This window comes from Galeopterus variegatus, unplaced genomic scaffold (genome assembly GCF_000696425.1).
Source record: "Galeopterus variegatus unplaced genomic scaffold, G_variegatus-3.0.2 Scaffold589, whole genome shotgun sequence".
Classification (NCBI taxonomy): domain Eukaryota; kingdom Metazoa; phylum Chordata; class Mammalia; order Dermoptera; family Cynocephalidae; genus Galeopterus; species Galeopterus variegatus.
This window is the reverse complement of record NW_007726700.1, coordinates 48,670-65,887: the sequence shown is the minus strand read 5'-3', so window position 1 is coordinate 65,887 and position 17,218 is coordinate 48,670.

Here is a 17,218-nt window from a genome sequence, read left to right as displayed (position 1 = left end):
AGTGGCTTGACACATGGTTCATCAGGGGCCAAACAGGGTCACCAGACTTCACTCCTGGACACTTTTATATGAATACTACCATCTTGCGAGTGCTCACTGGCTGTGAATGGATCTGATCCTCACCGCGGCTCTGGCAAATAGGCCAGAGTACAGATTGTCATCCTCATTTTACAGATGGGAACACTCAGGCTCAGAAAGGGTGAGCAACTTGCCCAGGATCTCAAAGCTGGCCCCTGGGGTCCCAGGAGTCATTTATCTGATCCCAGCTCCAGGGCGTCTTTGCATCGTAGCTCTTCCCTGTCACCTCTGGCCACGCCGTGCTTCCCAGTCAGTGGGGAAATAGAGCCGCTTCTGCAGAGATAGTCAGGCAGACCCTACTGAGGAGCCAGGGCAGGACTGGAACACAGGACTCCCAACTCCAGGCCGGTGTTCTTGGGCCTTTGCTCATCCGTACAGAGCACTTGTGCAGCTCAGCAGAAGGAGCCCTCGAGGCCCACGGCTCGGTGAGCACAGCAAGGGCTGTGGTCAGCCATTACTCCTGTCCGACAGGAACTAAGCCAGTGCTACTGCGCAGGACACAACTTCCTCAGCCTGATATAGCAGCCTTGTCTGACTTGCTCAGCTGAGTTCTGTTGTGACCATGGCAGATCTCTACTGCACTGGCCGGTCGCATATCTGTGCTTGTCATATTTCCTCTTCACAATTCATTGTCCACGTCTTATAGATGCAGAGTTTCCTCCAGCCGAGCCACCCCCTCCTCAACCCTGCAGGGAAAATGGGAGAAGGTAGTAGGTGCCTGTGGGAGTCGCATATCTGTGCTTGTCATATTTCCTCTTCACAATTCATTGTCCACGTCTTCTAGATGCAGAGTTTCCTCCGGCCGAGCCACCCCCTCCTCAACCCTGCAGGGAAAATGGGAGAAGGTAGTAGGTGCCTGTGGGCTTTTGAACACCCAAAGCTAGCACTTCCTGGCTGAGACCTTAGTCTTTGTGGTTAAAGACAATGAGCTTGGGGGGATGTCCAGAAAGAATAGTGTTCCAGAACAGCTTCTTGCTGAGGTCAACCCCAGCCATGGGCCAGGCAGATTCGCACCTCCCAGCCTCTGCCTGCACTGTTTCCTCTGCCTGGAACCAATGCTCTGCCTCTCTTCTCCCTGGCTGTCTCCTCTTCCTCCTCCCCGTCTCCCTTTCTGTGAAGCTGCCTTGGCCTCTCTGGGCAGTTGGACACTCTCTTCTCTGCTCTCCCACAGAACACGGCTGCCATTCACCACTTGGAGTGCTGACTCGTACCAGTTACATGCCTGTCTCCTCTCGATGGTGAGCAGTTCAAGGACTGCAAAGGTGTCTTTCTGATTTCTGTGGCTCTAGAGCCTCTATAAATGACCTTATTTCCCCAAACCCTCCAATCCTTTTGTCCCCTTTTCCTTTAATGAGAATCAATGGCTCAAATTCCTATCCCTCAGACCTTCGGAAGCCCATTGCCCTCCCCACAAACTCTGGGTCTGAAAATGGTCCGAAAATGACCTAGGAACTCACTCTGAGTTTCCAGGACTATGAGCTCTCTAAGACCAAGAGCCCTCTCCTCCCAGCAAGAGGGGCTGCCCCCAAGTGGAGCTTCCCACTAGGCTGGATCTTCTGGCCCTGGCAGCAGGACTGCAGCCTCCCATGTGCTCAGGATCTCCAAGCATGGAGCAGCTGGTTTCCCAGACAACAGCTGCAAACAACTGACTCCCAGATGCAGACCTCCTGGCACTTGGCAGCCTGTGCAATCCCCTACTGACAAGGCTGCTTTCTCACCAGCAGAGACTGTGCCTCTCCCCTGGGAAGTGGCCCCTTCCCTCTCTATGGGTGATGGGAGGATGTCCTCTCCTCTTGCCGACCCAGTCTTGGAAATTCCACTTCAGCAAGAAAGCCAGCTCCATGCTCTTGACACTGGACTTCATCCCCAACCCTGATGCCTGGCAGATAGCAATGGCCCAGGAGTGACCAATGGGTGCAATGTGGAGATGTCCCAGACAGGGGTGTTCTCATACCCTCTCTCCCTCCAGGGGGCAAGCCTCTGGATTCCAGTCTTCCTTGCTCGTATCTGTCTTCTGCACCTGCTGCCTTCTTCCTGAGACACCTGGCCCCTCATTGGCTTCTGCCCTCACCCTGCCTTTTCCAAATCCTGCTGCCGTGTGGCAGACTCTTACTAAGGGCTGAGGTAATGGACATGACCGATGAAAGATCAGGAAACCACTCGATACATGACACTAGATCATTCTGATTTCTTGGCCATCATACCACTGGACAAGGATCATTTTTTATCCTTCCCCCCAGGCCCAGCCTCCCACCAGCCTGTGGAACGCCTCTAGTGAGAACTCTTCCTATATTCTCCTCTTCTCCTTTTTCCAGACCCTGGCCTTTCTTTCCCTCTGTCCATCAGAAAAAAAAATCTGCAATTCCTATTACATTATTAGGTAAGTCATCTTTATCTACAGCTGGTTTACGTTCATGTCCAGAGAGAAGTTTGCTCGTATTAATGCCAAAGGCCTATTATGGCATTTTTCTAACCCAGTGAGCCACCCACCCCTGTTTACCATCTTTAACTCCACTATGACATTGCAGAGGCTTTGACATTACAGTAGTTCCTTAGTGTGTGCTTCAGCAGGTTCACTGTCTGCCACTCCCCAACTGTACTGGTGACTATGGGGGTCCCATATCTAGTGGAGTTTCCTCACTGGTGGCAAGTCGTGTGACTTCTTCCTCTAAAAGCAGCACAGAAGGAATTAGCAGGTGAGGGGGTGGGTGCTCTATTTCCTTATGCCTGGGGGAGAGAGAGTATATATGTGTTGAGGCTGGAGGTTGTGTGCGTGCGTGTCTGTATGTGCACGTGTGTACATGTGTGTGCAGCACTCCCTTGTGCTAGCCCAGGAGGGGGGGAGGTGTGTGCGTAGTCATGCATGTGAGTTTACACGAGCCGTGGCTAGAGGTAGTACGCAGTGCCTACGAATGCTAGAGCTGGAGGTCGGATGGGGTGTGATGGCGTGTGGGAGATGGAGAAATTTGTATATGATTTGAGATTTCTCAGGCTGCCTCTTGCCAAGTGGTTTCCTCTGACGCTCAGAATCGGCCATATGGTCTGGGGTGGAAAATACCACTGTGTGCAGCCAGTCCCTGACTCATTCTGAAAGCCTGCAGTCTGCCACTTACTACTACGTATCTCACACTCAAATCTGCCCACCCTGCCTTCAGGTTGTGCCTGAGGACCCACATTCCTTCCTCAAGGCTCAAGAGGGGCCACGGCGACCCTTGATCATGTCCACCTCCTTTGCTCCCTTTCTTCTGCCTAGGCCTCTCCCCTGGAACACAGCTCACTCTGCTACTTCTGCAGACTCTGTGTTCAAAGACCTCCCCAACTAAAGCCTCCCCTGGACTCCCGAGGACGTCCTGGAGAGTGCCTTCCAAGTCCCACCGTCCTTGTGGCCACATCTGCTCTGACCCCCCTTTCTTCTCTTCTCCTTGCACTCCCTGTGGGGCCCGTCGCTCCAGAGCCATGGAGAAGTGACAGCATCACCCCTGAGGGACAGGAGACAAGAGACTGTGTCCAATGGAGAAACCATTAGAATGTCTGCTTTTTAATACCATGGAATGCGCACCCGAGACACCTCATCCCATGAAAGACCCTTCCCCTGCTCCTGATCCCTTTTTTCACCCCTGATGGGGGGGTCCAGTGAGCGGGGTGTGGGGGTGAGACTTGTGAATATTTGTTGAGGACATTGATCAGTAGCACCAGCCTTCATATTCAGCCCCAGCCGTCTTGGCACATCCTAAGGAGGCTTCAGAGTGGCTGCCTCAGAAGGTCCTGTTTCACTGCCAGGATGGTGTCACCTACCGTGCTTGGAGCTGTGTCCCCATGCATAATGTTGCCTGAGCTCTGCCGCCCTGTAGTTCTGCGGTTGTACCTTCTGTTATGACAGGAACATCAGTGCTGATATTTGGCTGGAATGCACTGGAACCACCGCACCAGTTATTCACAGCCCCCACAAGCATCCTTCTAGGCCGACATCTGCTGACTGGTCAGAGCCCCTCCTCTACCTGTGGCAAGACAGTCTCCCCTGCAGGAACCCCTCCCACCACAAACCCCCCACATGCACATACACACACTCACTTGTGCATCTGGAACCTCGCTGCCGTAAGACCCCCAAAGAGCGCACCCCCACACCCCCTAGGCTAGCAATCTCTTCTGGGTGAACTAAATGATCTATCTCTGCCTATAGCCCTCTCCTTCTAGGAGTCAATAAACCATGAGCAGAGCTGAAGGAAAATGTCACACAGCTTTCTGTCTTCCTAAATCCCTCTCCCTCCATTCCATAGCTGTCCTTGATTTCTGCATAAAGCCCCTTTGCTGCCAGATTCTAGGGATGCCCTATGGAATAGCTGGAGCCACCCAGCCATAGACTTCCACATAGCCCAGGACAGAAGCGCCCCACAAAGGCCAAGCTGCGCCCAGAGAAGATAGAGGGACCGCTTCCTGCGTGTGCGTGTGCTATCCTCCCTTGCAAACCCTCAGATAGGAAGCTAGCTACCTCCTAAGGAAGCTTCTGATTATTAATGTAGTGAGCTACAAATTTTACAGTAATAATAAAAAAAAGAAAAAGAAAATGATGCAAAGGACAGGTTTCTTGGCCTGGCTGTGTCCTAGCCCTGCACATTAGATAAGCTAATTAATTCTCTTTCTACACTAGGCCGCAGGAAGCATCCCTCACCATATTCCAGCTTCCTCCCACCTTGGGTGGGATCATTCTAGACATGTGCTACACCTTCTCCCAGAACTCCCCAGTGAGACTGGGCCCCAGTTGCCCACAGTCACTGCTGTAGGTTGATAATATCCCGACTGATTTCCTTCCAGTCCCTGTCTCGTTTGCCCAGTCCCTTAATATTTCCCAATCGCCTCCCAAACAAATCCCTTGCACATGTTTTACTCTGGGACTACTTCTGGAGAAATCCAAACATGGACTCTTGTGTGATGAACAAGACCTCAGCATGGGGTTGGCCAGTTAACTCGGTTGGTTAAAGCACAGCTTTACAGCACCAAGGTCACAGGTTCAGATCCTTGCACTGGCCGGCTTCCAAAAAAGAAAAAAAAAGACCTCAGGTTGAGGAGGAAAACAGATGTGTCCCAGAGCCCTGGCCACCACTCGCTGCTATATGCACAGCCTGTGGGGGTGGGGACAGGCACCATGCACACGGTGTCTGCACACGTGAGACACGTGTGTCGAGGCATGCACCCTTGTGTGGATGTGGGTGGGTGTCCATGTCTGTGTGCCAGCTCATAAGTTAAAAACAGGAAAGGAAAATTTAACAGCTCCTTATGTAAATATTGGGCAAGCAGAACACTTTTCTTCTGCTTCTAGTCATTTCAGAGTTTCTGAAGCTTTGCCATTCCTCCCCTTGGATGGAGGGTGGGAGTGGTAGGGGGAGGAAATGAGGTTATTTTTATCCTGGGGATTTCAGGGTTCCTTTCTTAAGTGTGTCTCCCATCTCCCTCCGCCCACCCAAGCCTTCAGAGGGGAGTTCTTGTGACCCCTTGGCAAAGCAATGTACTCTCTGCTCCTCTGGGTGGCAGAGATTTCACTGAAAGACACTAGATAACCGATGACACCTCATGCCATCCTGCCCCAGTGCTCCCAATTCTAGAGAAAAGGAGTGGGTGGGCGCCAGAGTTGAAACAGTTCTAGCTTCCCTGACAGCAACAGTAGGTTTGCAAGTCACCTAGGTTTGTGCCCATAGCAAAATCATTCCACCTCTCTGACTATAGTGCTCCCGCCTGTAGAAAGCGGATGATGACACCTGCCCCACAATCCCACAGGGTGCCTGTGAGCTCAAGTGAGGCTAGGAGCCAGAGGAGAGCATTTGAAAGAACAGGTTTTAGAACCAGAACAGGTACAAATCTTGTGTCTGCCATTTCTGTGGCTTGACCTTGAGAAGTAAATTAACCTTTCTGAGCCTCTGTATCTCCTTATCTATCAAATGGGTATTAAAATGTTTTATCTTATTGAATTAAATAAAGTCACTTGTAAATTACCCATCCCATTTGCTGGCGTAAAGATGTGCTCATAAATGTTAGTTTCCTTTCCTCTGCTTACTCCTAGGAGAGTGGGGGAGGGTAAAGAAAGCAAAAAGGGAAAAGATGACAAAAAGTAGGGTGATGAGACAAAAAGCATGCACAGCAGACTCCCACTTATGTATGTGTGTCTACATGTAGTAAAATGTTCAGAAAACTTAAGAGCTACCGTGGGATTTATAGCCTACTGACTTACTAAGTGGTATTATCGATTGCTGAGTAAAAAGTGATCATTGTAGTGACAATGCTAATGCATAGGACCTGAACTTCCAGTGACTTATGGAAAGGGCAGCCCCAGCAAAAGGACAAGCTAGACACAGACATAAGAAAGTGGCTTGGAGTAGCCAGCGACGAGCGTGCAGTTGTCCCTCCACATCTGCTGGTTCTGCACTTGTGGATTCAACCAAGGCTGATAGAAAATAATCAAAAAAATAAAAACCACAATAAAAAATTGCAATACAACAATTGAAAATAATACAAATAAAAACAATATAGCATAACAGCTATTTACATAGTATTTACACTGTATTAGGTATTATGATTAATCTAGAGATGATTTAAAGTATATGGAGGATGTGCATAGGTTATATGTAAATAGTGCGCCATTTTATATAAGAAGGTTGAGCATCCATCTGCAGATTTTGGTATCCCAGGGGATACCAAAGGAAGACTGTGGCTGGAGAACAGACTGCAGGACAGATGACAGCAAGGGTGCAACTGAGACCATGAAAGGAGGAAGGCTTTTGTGCAAAGGAATGGCCAGTAGAAGTCGTGAGGAAGTGGAGAGAGAGAGGCACAAAGCGGGGTGGGAAGTGAGGGTGCGATTTTCTCATCCTACTCTGTAGAAAATGAATAGACCCCGTGTGAATTTGATGGCTTGAAAATAATAGCTTGAAATCGAATGTATAGAACTCTAAACATAATCAACGGAATTAAAAATTAAAATATAATCAATAAAAGTTATAATCAATAAAAATGTAAGAGTGGGAGAGAAAAGGGAGTGGTGTTAGGAATTAACAGTCTCATTAATTCGTTCAATAAATATTTATTTATATTTATTTAGCACTTGCCATGTGCGAGGCCTTGTTCTGGGAGGGGAAAATACAGAATTAAAAGAAACAAATAAAAAGCACTAATCTTACGGAACTTTCATTCTAGTGAGGGAGACTGACAATGACAAAAGTGAACACATGTGAAACAGAATGCCGTGTGGCTATGACAGTGAGGGCTGGAGGACAGGTGTGCTGGGCAGACGGCAGCTATTTTAGAAAGCGTGGTTAGGAAAGACCTCTCTTAGCAGGTGACGCTAGGGCATGAGCTGAGTGAACAACAGCACATGCTCCCTGCAAATATCTGAGAGAAGAGCATTCCAGGAAGAGCAGCCAGCAAGTATGCAAAGAACCTGGAATGATCTAGAAAGCCCCAACTGCCTGGAATGTTCTAGAAACAAAAAGAAGGCCAGTGTGATAAAAGTAGAATGACAGGGGAAAAAAATAAGAGGAGAGGAGATAATAGATATTGTTCAGCACTGATAAGTATAGGGATATAAGCATAGTATTTAATGTCATGGAATTATATACCTTAGTAACTGTGACCACAGAGGTCAGAAATAGCCACTTGCCGTGTTACCTTCTATCACTGCGTTTTCATACTGTTTGCATTTTTATTCCCCTGTGCACACATTGCTGTGATGATTTTTTAAAATAATGTTATTAAGTGGACAGCATGACACGTGAGAGAGAGAATAAATAAAAAATGAAGACTTGCCTTGATAACAATGGCAAATAGATAAGGTATCTTCTAGAACTGATCCCAAAAAGCTGTGTTTAGTTGGTGGCCTGGGTTCAGCCCACTCCTCGCCTCCCGGATGACAGCCCCAGTCGCAGGCTCTGAGAATTGACATTCACAGTCATCACCCTGAAATGCTGGCGTATGGTGTGTTCCAGGTCTTTTGAATGCTCATCCCACTTCATTTTATAATTTTTAAAAATATAGTTTATTTGGGCCGGCCCGGTGGCGCACTGGAGAGTGCGCCCCTTGGGAGCGCGGTGGCGCTCCCGCCGAGGGTTCGGATCCCATGTGGAGACCGGTTCCCGCTCACTGGCTGAGCGAGGTGCGGGCGCAACACCGAGGGTTGCAATCCCGTTGCCGGTCCCCGGTACGGGCGTGACACTGCGGGTTGTGATCCCGTTACTGGTCCCCGGTACAGGCGTGACACTGTGAGTTGCGATCCCATTACCGGTCAGTAAAAAAAGACAAAAAGGAAAAAAATATATATATACAGTTTATTTTATTTTTGTGATTATAAAATAAATAGGGATTCACTATAAAAAAATTTGAAATACAAAACAGCGTGAAAAAAATCAGCCATGATTCCATCAACCATTGAGTATCTCTGTTAATTGTGATGTGTTTTTCCTTCTAAGCTTTTCTCTACCGTTGAGATCAGGTGACATAAATAAGCTGTACCCTGCCTTCTTTTTTTTTTAACTTGATGTTCTAACATTGATTTTTGAGTTTTTTAAACACAAAGAAAAATAATTTTCTAAGAGATGACAAATGTCGTAGCTCCTAGTTAACCAGCATTTTCAAATGACTAGAATATTCCTTTTCCCAAATATTCTGAAACTGCAAAATTCATCACTCAACTGCGTGCATTTACAGGCTCATTTGGCACAAAGAGGCCCATGAATCCCTTACATGCAAGTGTATACTAGGTGGGAGGAAGCTTCAGAGGAGGTTCATATCCTTTATCTCACGACGTAGAAAATTCTCAAGTGCTGACTTTTCCCCATTCCCTCTCTGTCCTTTTTTTACTGAAGTATGATACAATTTTACTATAAAAAAGGTAAACCTTTGGGCCGAGCCCGTGGCGCACTCAGCAGAGTGCGGTGCTGGGAGTGCAGCAGCGCTCCCGCCGTGGGTTCGGATCCTATATAGGGATGGCCGGTGCGCTCACTGGCTGAGCACGGTGCGGCCAGTCTCAAAAAAGGACAAAAAAAAAAAAAAGGTAGACCTTTGAAATGCACACTTAGAGGCAGCAGGTTCAGTCTATGAGTATACTGCCATAATACACTTCAATTAATAGGAACATTTTTTTTTTGCAAGTGTGACAAAACTAGAGCCAGGATCACAGTTGCAATTTGTCCACAGGTTGACACATTAATAAAAGTAGGCTGAGCTACTGTCTTGGGACCCTTTTTCCTTGGCCCATTCTAACATGGATCATCTAAGATGACTCCTGAAAAATGAGAAAAGGCTAAAAAGCACAATGCCTGCCTGTGAGATACTCGACAATGATGTGTTAGGTGAGAATACTAATTTCTGTGAATTTGGGCGGGCCATGCAAAAAACGCCAGTATGTGTACTGGTGGACATGACCCCCAAGCTCCTGAGCACATGGTTTCTAGTAATGCCTTTTAGATACATTGATGACAACTCTGACTGATAGAGTTTAAAGTGGGTGTGGGAGCAGGATGACTGGGGGGGTGGCCTTAGCTGTCCCCATAGCAGCTGTTCCCTCTGCCTTTGCAGCTGGGTGAGGCGGTTGGGGTGGAGGTGTGTGTGTGCAGACAGCTGGGGGGTGGTCAGTGGAGAGACGCCCGTAGCCATTTGGGAAGCTGATCCCACACTGTGGACCACGTGAGAGCAAGAACCATGTCTCGTTCACCTCTGGGTCTCCGGGACCTAACAGAGTCTAACACACATGACCTGTGTGCCAATTAATATTTGTGAGTCAATAAATAACTCTATGAATAATTAGTAAATGCCAAGTTTTTTAAAAACTTGGTGCCAAGACTACACAAGCTATAAATAGCCTTCCCTTCATCTCCAGAGCCACCTGAACACACTGCGTCCTTACATCAGTCAGTTTTATTTTTTAATACCTGAGTGTTTACAAGGAAGTTCACACTATACTAGGAACCTGGGAAAACTGTATTATATGTAATCCTCATCAAAACAGGTTTCACTTACCTGGACTTACAGTATTTGTTAAAGATGGAGTCAGTCTTCAAAAGCAGGCTTCATGCTAAACTCTGAAACATGTAACATGTTTTTTCCCACTGCTGTGTGTGTGTGTGTATGTATATAACCATAATTTTTTTTTTTTTGACCAGTAAGGGGATCACAACCCTCGGCATGGTGTGGTCTGCACCACGCTCAGCCAGTGAGCGCACCAGCCATCCCTATATAGGATCCAAACGCACAGCCTCAGCGCTCCCAGCGCCACACTCTCCCGAGTGAGCCATGGGGCCGGCCCTATAACCATGCTTTTATCATTATATACATGTGTGATTATCATTTGCATATTCACTTAGAAGTATCTATTAGCTGCCGTAGCTGGCAGGCGCTGTGCTAGGATTACAATGATGAACCAGGCAAGTGTGGTCTCCACGGGAGAAAGTGAATAATTACACATGGTGATCAGAAATAAGCTGTAACAGAGAGCAAGGAGGTAAGGGCTTCCTCAGCCCTACCTAGACAGGTAGTTAGGGGTCTTCTTGGAGGAGACAGCATTTCCATGGAGATATGAAGGATGGGAAAGGGTTGGCCAATCAGGAGAGGGGGAATCCTGGGTGGAAGGTCTGGAGAGGGAGGGAGCTTGACCTGATGGAGGAATCACGTGATCCCCGAGGCTGGAGCAAGTGAGGAAGGGGAGAGACAGTCTACACGAGGAAGAAAGGCAGGCAGGAGCCAAGCCATCATCACCAGTGGGGACCTTATTCTCAGGGCAATGTGAAGCCATTGGTGTGTTTTTGTTGTGGGGGTTACAAGATCAAAGTTATGTTTTTAAAAGATTACCCCGTGGGGGGAAAAGACTACTGAGGCTATGGGGTGCAGCGTGGGTTGGAGGCGGGCAGGCACAGACCTGGACAGGTCGGTGACCAGGGTACTGCTGTCTGCAGGGAGGAGAGAGGAGACTTGGACCAGAGCAGTGGAATGGAAAAGAGAGGGATAATTAGATTCAAGATCCACTTAGGAGGTAAAGTCAAGAGGATTTGTTAAGATATTAGATCAGGAAATGAAGAAACATCATCATTTTTCTGGCTTTAGCAATTGTGGGTGGTGGTGCTATTTATCCACATGGAAAGACTGTGGGAGGTCCCACCAAGAGCTCAGTGTGGGACACAGTGTCCTAGGGAAGTCCATGATACATCCATTGGACGTACGACTCTAGGGTTCACAGGAGAAGACTGGGTGGGAGGAGTACGTTTGGGAGTTGTTGGCATGCAGTTGGTATATAAAGCCACTGGAATGTATGAGGTCACCAAAGAACAGAAGAGACCCCTTAAAAAGTTCAAAAGCCAACTCAGTTATTTCCAAACAAAATATCCAGATCCTGGAGGATTTTTTAAATAAATGACTTGGAAGGATTTCCTCTGGGGCGCCTGGTTCACAAGTCGTCTTTGGCTGCAGGAGTGATGTCGCTGGCCCCAGTCCTTGGCCAGCTCTCATGAGGATGCTAAGCCAGCTTGGAGACCACATCTCCTCCAATGGCCCCTGTGCCAGGCCCCGTGGTCCCACTTCCTCCCTGTCCCCTTCCTTCCACCCCACCTCCGCCCAGAGACAATGGGACTTTGGTCTTGGCGTTCTGGAAAGGTCCTAAGGATTTTATAAGATTTTGCCTTCTTTCTCATATGCTACAGCTCCAGTGAACACGAGTCACAAGTGTCTGGAATGAATGTGAGAAAGCCGGATCTGTGGGATTATATGTGGGAGAAAGCCTCAGGCCCAGGGCTGGAGGGAACTGGTGAGGTGGATGTAGCCTTAGAGAAGGTTCTGGTGTGGGGGCAGGTAGAGACTGCCGCAAAAAGAGAAAGGTGGTGAGAGCATTAGGTAGACCGTGGTTCAGGTAGAGTGTGTCTGAGGCAGAGTGTGTCTGAGGCAGAGTGTGGCTCAGCTAGGATGTGGCTCAGGTAGGGTGGCTCAGGTACAGTGTAGCAGACATTATTACTATATCTCTGTTGGAGGGGCTAAGAGAACACAGCTTTACCAGAATGGGGCGGGAGCTGAGGCTGTGGAAGACAGGCCACCGGGCAGAAGGTGTGGGAGCAGCTGATGAACACGCCCAGGACGCGTGGACCGTTCCTAATGGTTTCCTTGTCCATCTTCTTCATGAGACTGCAGGCTCCTTGTGTCTTGCTCACCCTTAGATCGCCTGAATTGAGATCCAGGTCTTCTACTGAGTAAGTGTAAATTAACTAACTGAGTCCTCTTGATTTCCTAAGACCACTAACTCCAGGAAGGTGATCTCCTTAACCTACCATGTACTTCCCCCAAAAGAGACAGCAAGGGCCCAGCTGACTCCCCTGTCCCAAATGACCACACACACGCAGCATTCCATTTCCACTAACATGTAAATCCCCAAACAGTAACGTTGTGAGCTGATATCTCATAACCACTAGTCATATACTGGGAAAGCTGGCATTTTTATATGAATCCAAACTTCAGATTCTTATTCTGCCCCATGTTATCTGTGTGGCTTGCTGGCCCACTTAACCTCTCTGAGCAAAAAGAGAATACCACCAGCCCTTCCTTCAAGGGGTGAGGTTGCCAGGGTCATTGGAGTTGAGGAGGTCAACTGTTTCTGAAGACTGCCAGCTTTCTCATTTAATCTTTCCAAAAGCTACCATGAAGTGGGTGTTTTTGTCCCATTTTACAGATGAGAAGACTGAGGCTCAGAGCAGCTGACAGACTCCCCGGGAGCCAAATCTATTCAAAGTGCAGAGCAGGAGCTGAGCCCGTGTCTGTCTGATGAGAATAGCATTGCTCAGGCCTCGCCTTCGTGTCGCCTCAAGTTTACACTTGGCCTGTGGAAATGAACGTCCAAGCCAGCTTCCCTTGTTGGTTTGGTTCTGGCCTCTCTTGGCCTCAGTTTTCCCATCCGTGAAGTAAGTGGTCAGTTCCAAGTCTGTGAACCACAGAGGGGCCTTGAGGATGAACGAGGCTTACACTGGTTCTGTTCCATTCCTGGAATGTCTGGTCACCCTTCCAGAGTTACTTGTGGCAAGAAAACAAAACCAACAACTGAAGGACATGAGGTTCGGGAGACTTAAGTCTGAGGTCCAGTGTTGGCTTTGGGTGCCTCTAACCAACCACAACTCTACCCAAGCCCGAGGCAGGCCTGTCTTACCCAACCTTTATAGAGTCCTGCGTGGCTCACGAGTGAGCTCATGGTGGTGAACTGAAGGGCGACAGCCACAGGATCAGCTCAGATTGCTCCGGCACATTGTCCGGCCACGAGAGAGAAATTCCCTCTTCCAGAGTCATGGAAGAGCCCTAGGGCAGGTCTGCTCTAAAGATGCATAAGCCCTGGAAATGTGAGTTCAGAAGCATGACCAGCCAAGCCGCAGCCCGGGCCACGGTCAGGCTGAGAACAGGGGAGGCAGCAGGAGAGGGGGAGAAAAGGGGTCTCACCACGGCCCTGGGCAGTGGCGGGCAGGGGCTGACGTGGCTTCCCTGGATCCCTGTGCTGTGGACATAAGTATTAGCCCAGTTGAAGTTGCTGAAAGTGAGGCTCAGAGAGGTTGAGAAACTTGCCAAGTGCTGTGCAAGTAAAAGTGGCAGAGTCCGAAGCAGAGGGCTGGCTGGCCGACCCAGAGCCCTCCCTCATTAGTGATGCCGTTAGGTGGTGGCCACATGGGGAGGCTGGTGAAAGGAGGTGAGTCTGTGTCATGGTGCCACATGCTGAGTGGCATAACTCAGTAGGAATTTATTTCCTCATAATTCAGGAGGCCAGAAGTCCAAAACCAAAGTGTCGTCAGGGTTACAGGCTTGCCCTTTGCTGCTCTCCTAGCGTCTGCTAGTTGCAGGTGATCCTTGGTGCTCCTGTCGCTGCACGCTCCACGCTCTGCCTCATCTTCACCTGGCCTGCGTCCCTTTGAGTCTCCCTGTGTCCTCTCCTCTTCTTATTAGGACATGAGCTATCGGCTTTAGGGCCCAACCTAAGTCGAGGAATGATTTCACCTAGAGATCCTTAACTAACTACAACTTCAAAGACCCTATTTCCAAGCAAGGACACATTCTGAGGTTCCAGGGGGACACTATTCAACCCAGTGCAGGAGATAAGATTAGGGAGGCATGTTCCAGGCCAAGAGGACAGGATAAGCCAGGTGCAGAGGAAAAGAGAGGATGGGAAGTCTGGAGGGCCCCAGGGACTGGGGTGGGGCACAGAGTGTGGGAAGGCGTGAGAGGGCCACAGAGGACACCTCGCGGATGGATTTGAGTGCCAGGCTTAAGGACTTTGGTCTTGTCTTGACAGCAAAAAGAAAACTTTATGGATTTTAAGAAAGAGAATAAAATGGTCAGATTTCTGTTTTAGATCAGTCACTATGGTAGCCGGGAGAGAATGAATTGAAGGAGAGCTGCAGAGAGAACCCATCTTTACGGGGCATGTCTCCTCACCCCACTTTTCCCTAAGTCCCCATTTCCCCTCCCTTCCCCTCCAGGCAGGTGTTGTGGGGTGCATGTTCAAGGCCACGTCTATAGCCCTCAGTGAGAGACAGGCACTGACCCTGCTACTGGGTTTCTGGAGGGAGGCCCAGGGAGCAGCTGTGTGTAGTGAAAGGAGAGCAGGGATGGAGTCTGAGAAACTTCAGAGGCATTCATGGGGTACTGATGCCTCAGCCCCATAGAAAGGTGAGATGGTTAATTTTAGGTGTCAACTTGGCTAGAGTAAGAAATGCATTTTAAAAATCTAAAAAATTAATTTTAAAAAATGTAAAGCATTTGGGGGGGGGCGTGTCTATGAGGGTGTTTCCAGAGGAGATTAGCATGTAACGCTGAGTGGACTGGGTGGGAAAGATCCGCCCTCTATCTGGGTGGCACCATCCAATCCCCTGGGGGCCTGGAGAGAACAAAAGTGAGGAAAGAGCGAGAGAGTGAATCTCTCGCTCTAGCTGCTGGAGCGGGGATACAGACTTCTGTCCTGTTCACGGACATCTGAACTTGAGACTCCAGGCTTGGGGTTCCAGGACTTCCACCAGCTCTTGGGCCTTTGGCCAGGGACTGAGGATCGCACCATCAACTTCCCTGGTTCTGAGTCTTCCAGACTTGGACTGAGCCACACCACCAGCATCCAGTCTGCCGATGGCATATGGTAATCAGCATTCAGAATTGCGTTAACCAATTCCCATAATAACCCCCCTCTCATAGATCTATATACATATCACATGGGTTCTGTCTCTCTGGAGAACCCTGACTAATACAGAAGGCCTTATGGGTAATGGAATCATCATGTGCTTCGGTCTCAGATAAATGTGGGTTCAAATCCTGAGCCTGCACCACTAGAGTGGTAGAAAGCTAGAAATAAGCTAAGTGTCCAGTGATAAGGGATTGCTCTGATAAATCATAGTAGGTCCAGACATGGCAATCGCATAAAGCCATTTCAAACCAGGCCTTCTCAGGATACTGAAGGCACAAACTGTTTAGCTTATAATTTGAAGTAAAAAATACACAAAAGTAGCATGACTTAAGTTTCTAAATATACATGTAATATATAAGTATGTATACATATTTTTCAGAAAAAGTACTGGAAGTCACTCAAAATGTAACAGTACTTATCTCTGGAAGCGAGTTTATGTGTGCCTTTTGATTTCCTTTTTTAAAAGTTTCTTTGATAAACAAACATTTTAAAATACATATAAATAACATATATATATATATATATATATACACACACATATATTTACACACACATATACATAAATTGGTATTAAAAACAGCCAGCATATCTCCATGTGCCAGACATTTGTTCAGACTCTTTCTACATGTTCTATTCTGATTTTCACAAAAGCCCTTTCTGGTCATTTACTAGTAATTTTCAATTACAGATGGGGAAATTTGAAGGTTGAGCAACTTGTTCAAAGACCCCCTGAAAAATGGGCAGCAAAGTTCAGTTTCACTCCCAAGTCTCCTCCCTTGAAGCCCAGAGTGCCCAGCCCTGAGCCCCAATCCCCACTCCACACCCAGGAACCTGCCACATCTGCACAGTGAGCTGGGGGGTGGGGCGGGGGAGTTGTTTTGGAAACTCTTCTGGGCTGTTTTTCCTGTGGAAGATCACATTGAGCTCAGTTGGTTGACAAATGCCAGATTCCCACTGACCTGACAGCTTGTTCTGGGGCAGAATTTGCTGAAACTCATAAAAAAATAAGAGAATAGAAAAAAGTGGATCATTTATCTAACCCAGATCTCGAAGAGAGAAGACAGGCACCATTGTGCCCAGGAGTGGCATGCAGGCTGAGGACAATGCGGACTGGGTGCTCCCCGGCAAGGCTGCCCACACAGCCGAAGATGCCCCGGGAGTCTGCAAAGACAAAGGATCAGGAGCCTTCCCAGCCAGGGGCTGCCAGCCAGCCAGGCAATGGGCTGTCTCAGATTCCCCTCTCATTTTACAGAACAGGAAACCGAGTCCCAGAGAGTGAAGGGCCAGCCCAGGGACTCACAAGGAGGTAGTGCCCATGTGCGTTGCAGACCCAAATACCCCGTCTGCTGGGCCCAAAGGGAAGGCACACTAACTGTGCTGCAGTCACCGTGCTGGGCACCAGGGTACAGCAGTGGTAAGGGGCATAAGGTCCTAACTCACATGGAGGCCACAAGCCCATGAGATAAGCATCATGTGTCCATTTCACAGAAAGAGAAGCTAAGTGCTGAGACATTATGCTACCTGCTCCAAGACCACGTAAGCAGGAATATTGAGGTCTTTGTATGTACACATATTCACAAGTACAAATAGCCCTAAATTCAGAGCCAGAAGTCGGGTCTTTAGACACAGCTCCTGTAGCAACCAGCCCAGTGACCCTCTTATTCTCTGAGACCCCCAGAGCATAGACTGCAGGACTGGTTTTGCCATCCCTACAGTTTGCAAAACCTCAAAAATTGATCTTCAGTTTTTTCAGATTCTTGCTTCTTCATTCATATACACATCCATTTAATCACTAAGCATCTGTCCATTATCCATTTATCTATCCACCCACTCACCCACCTACCCACCCACTCATCCACCCACCTACCCACTCATCTACCCACTCATCCACCCATCCATCTATCCATCCATCCACCCACCCACCCACCCACGAATCCATCCATTCACCCACCCACCCATCCATCCATC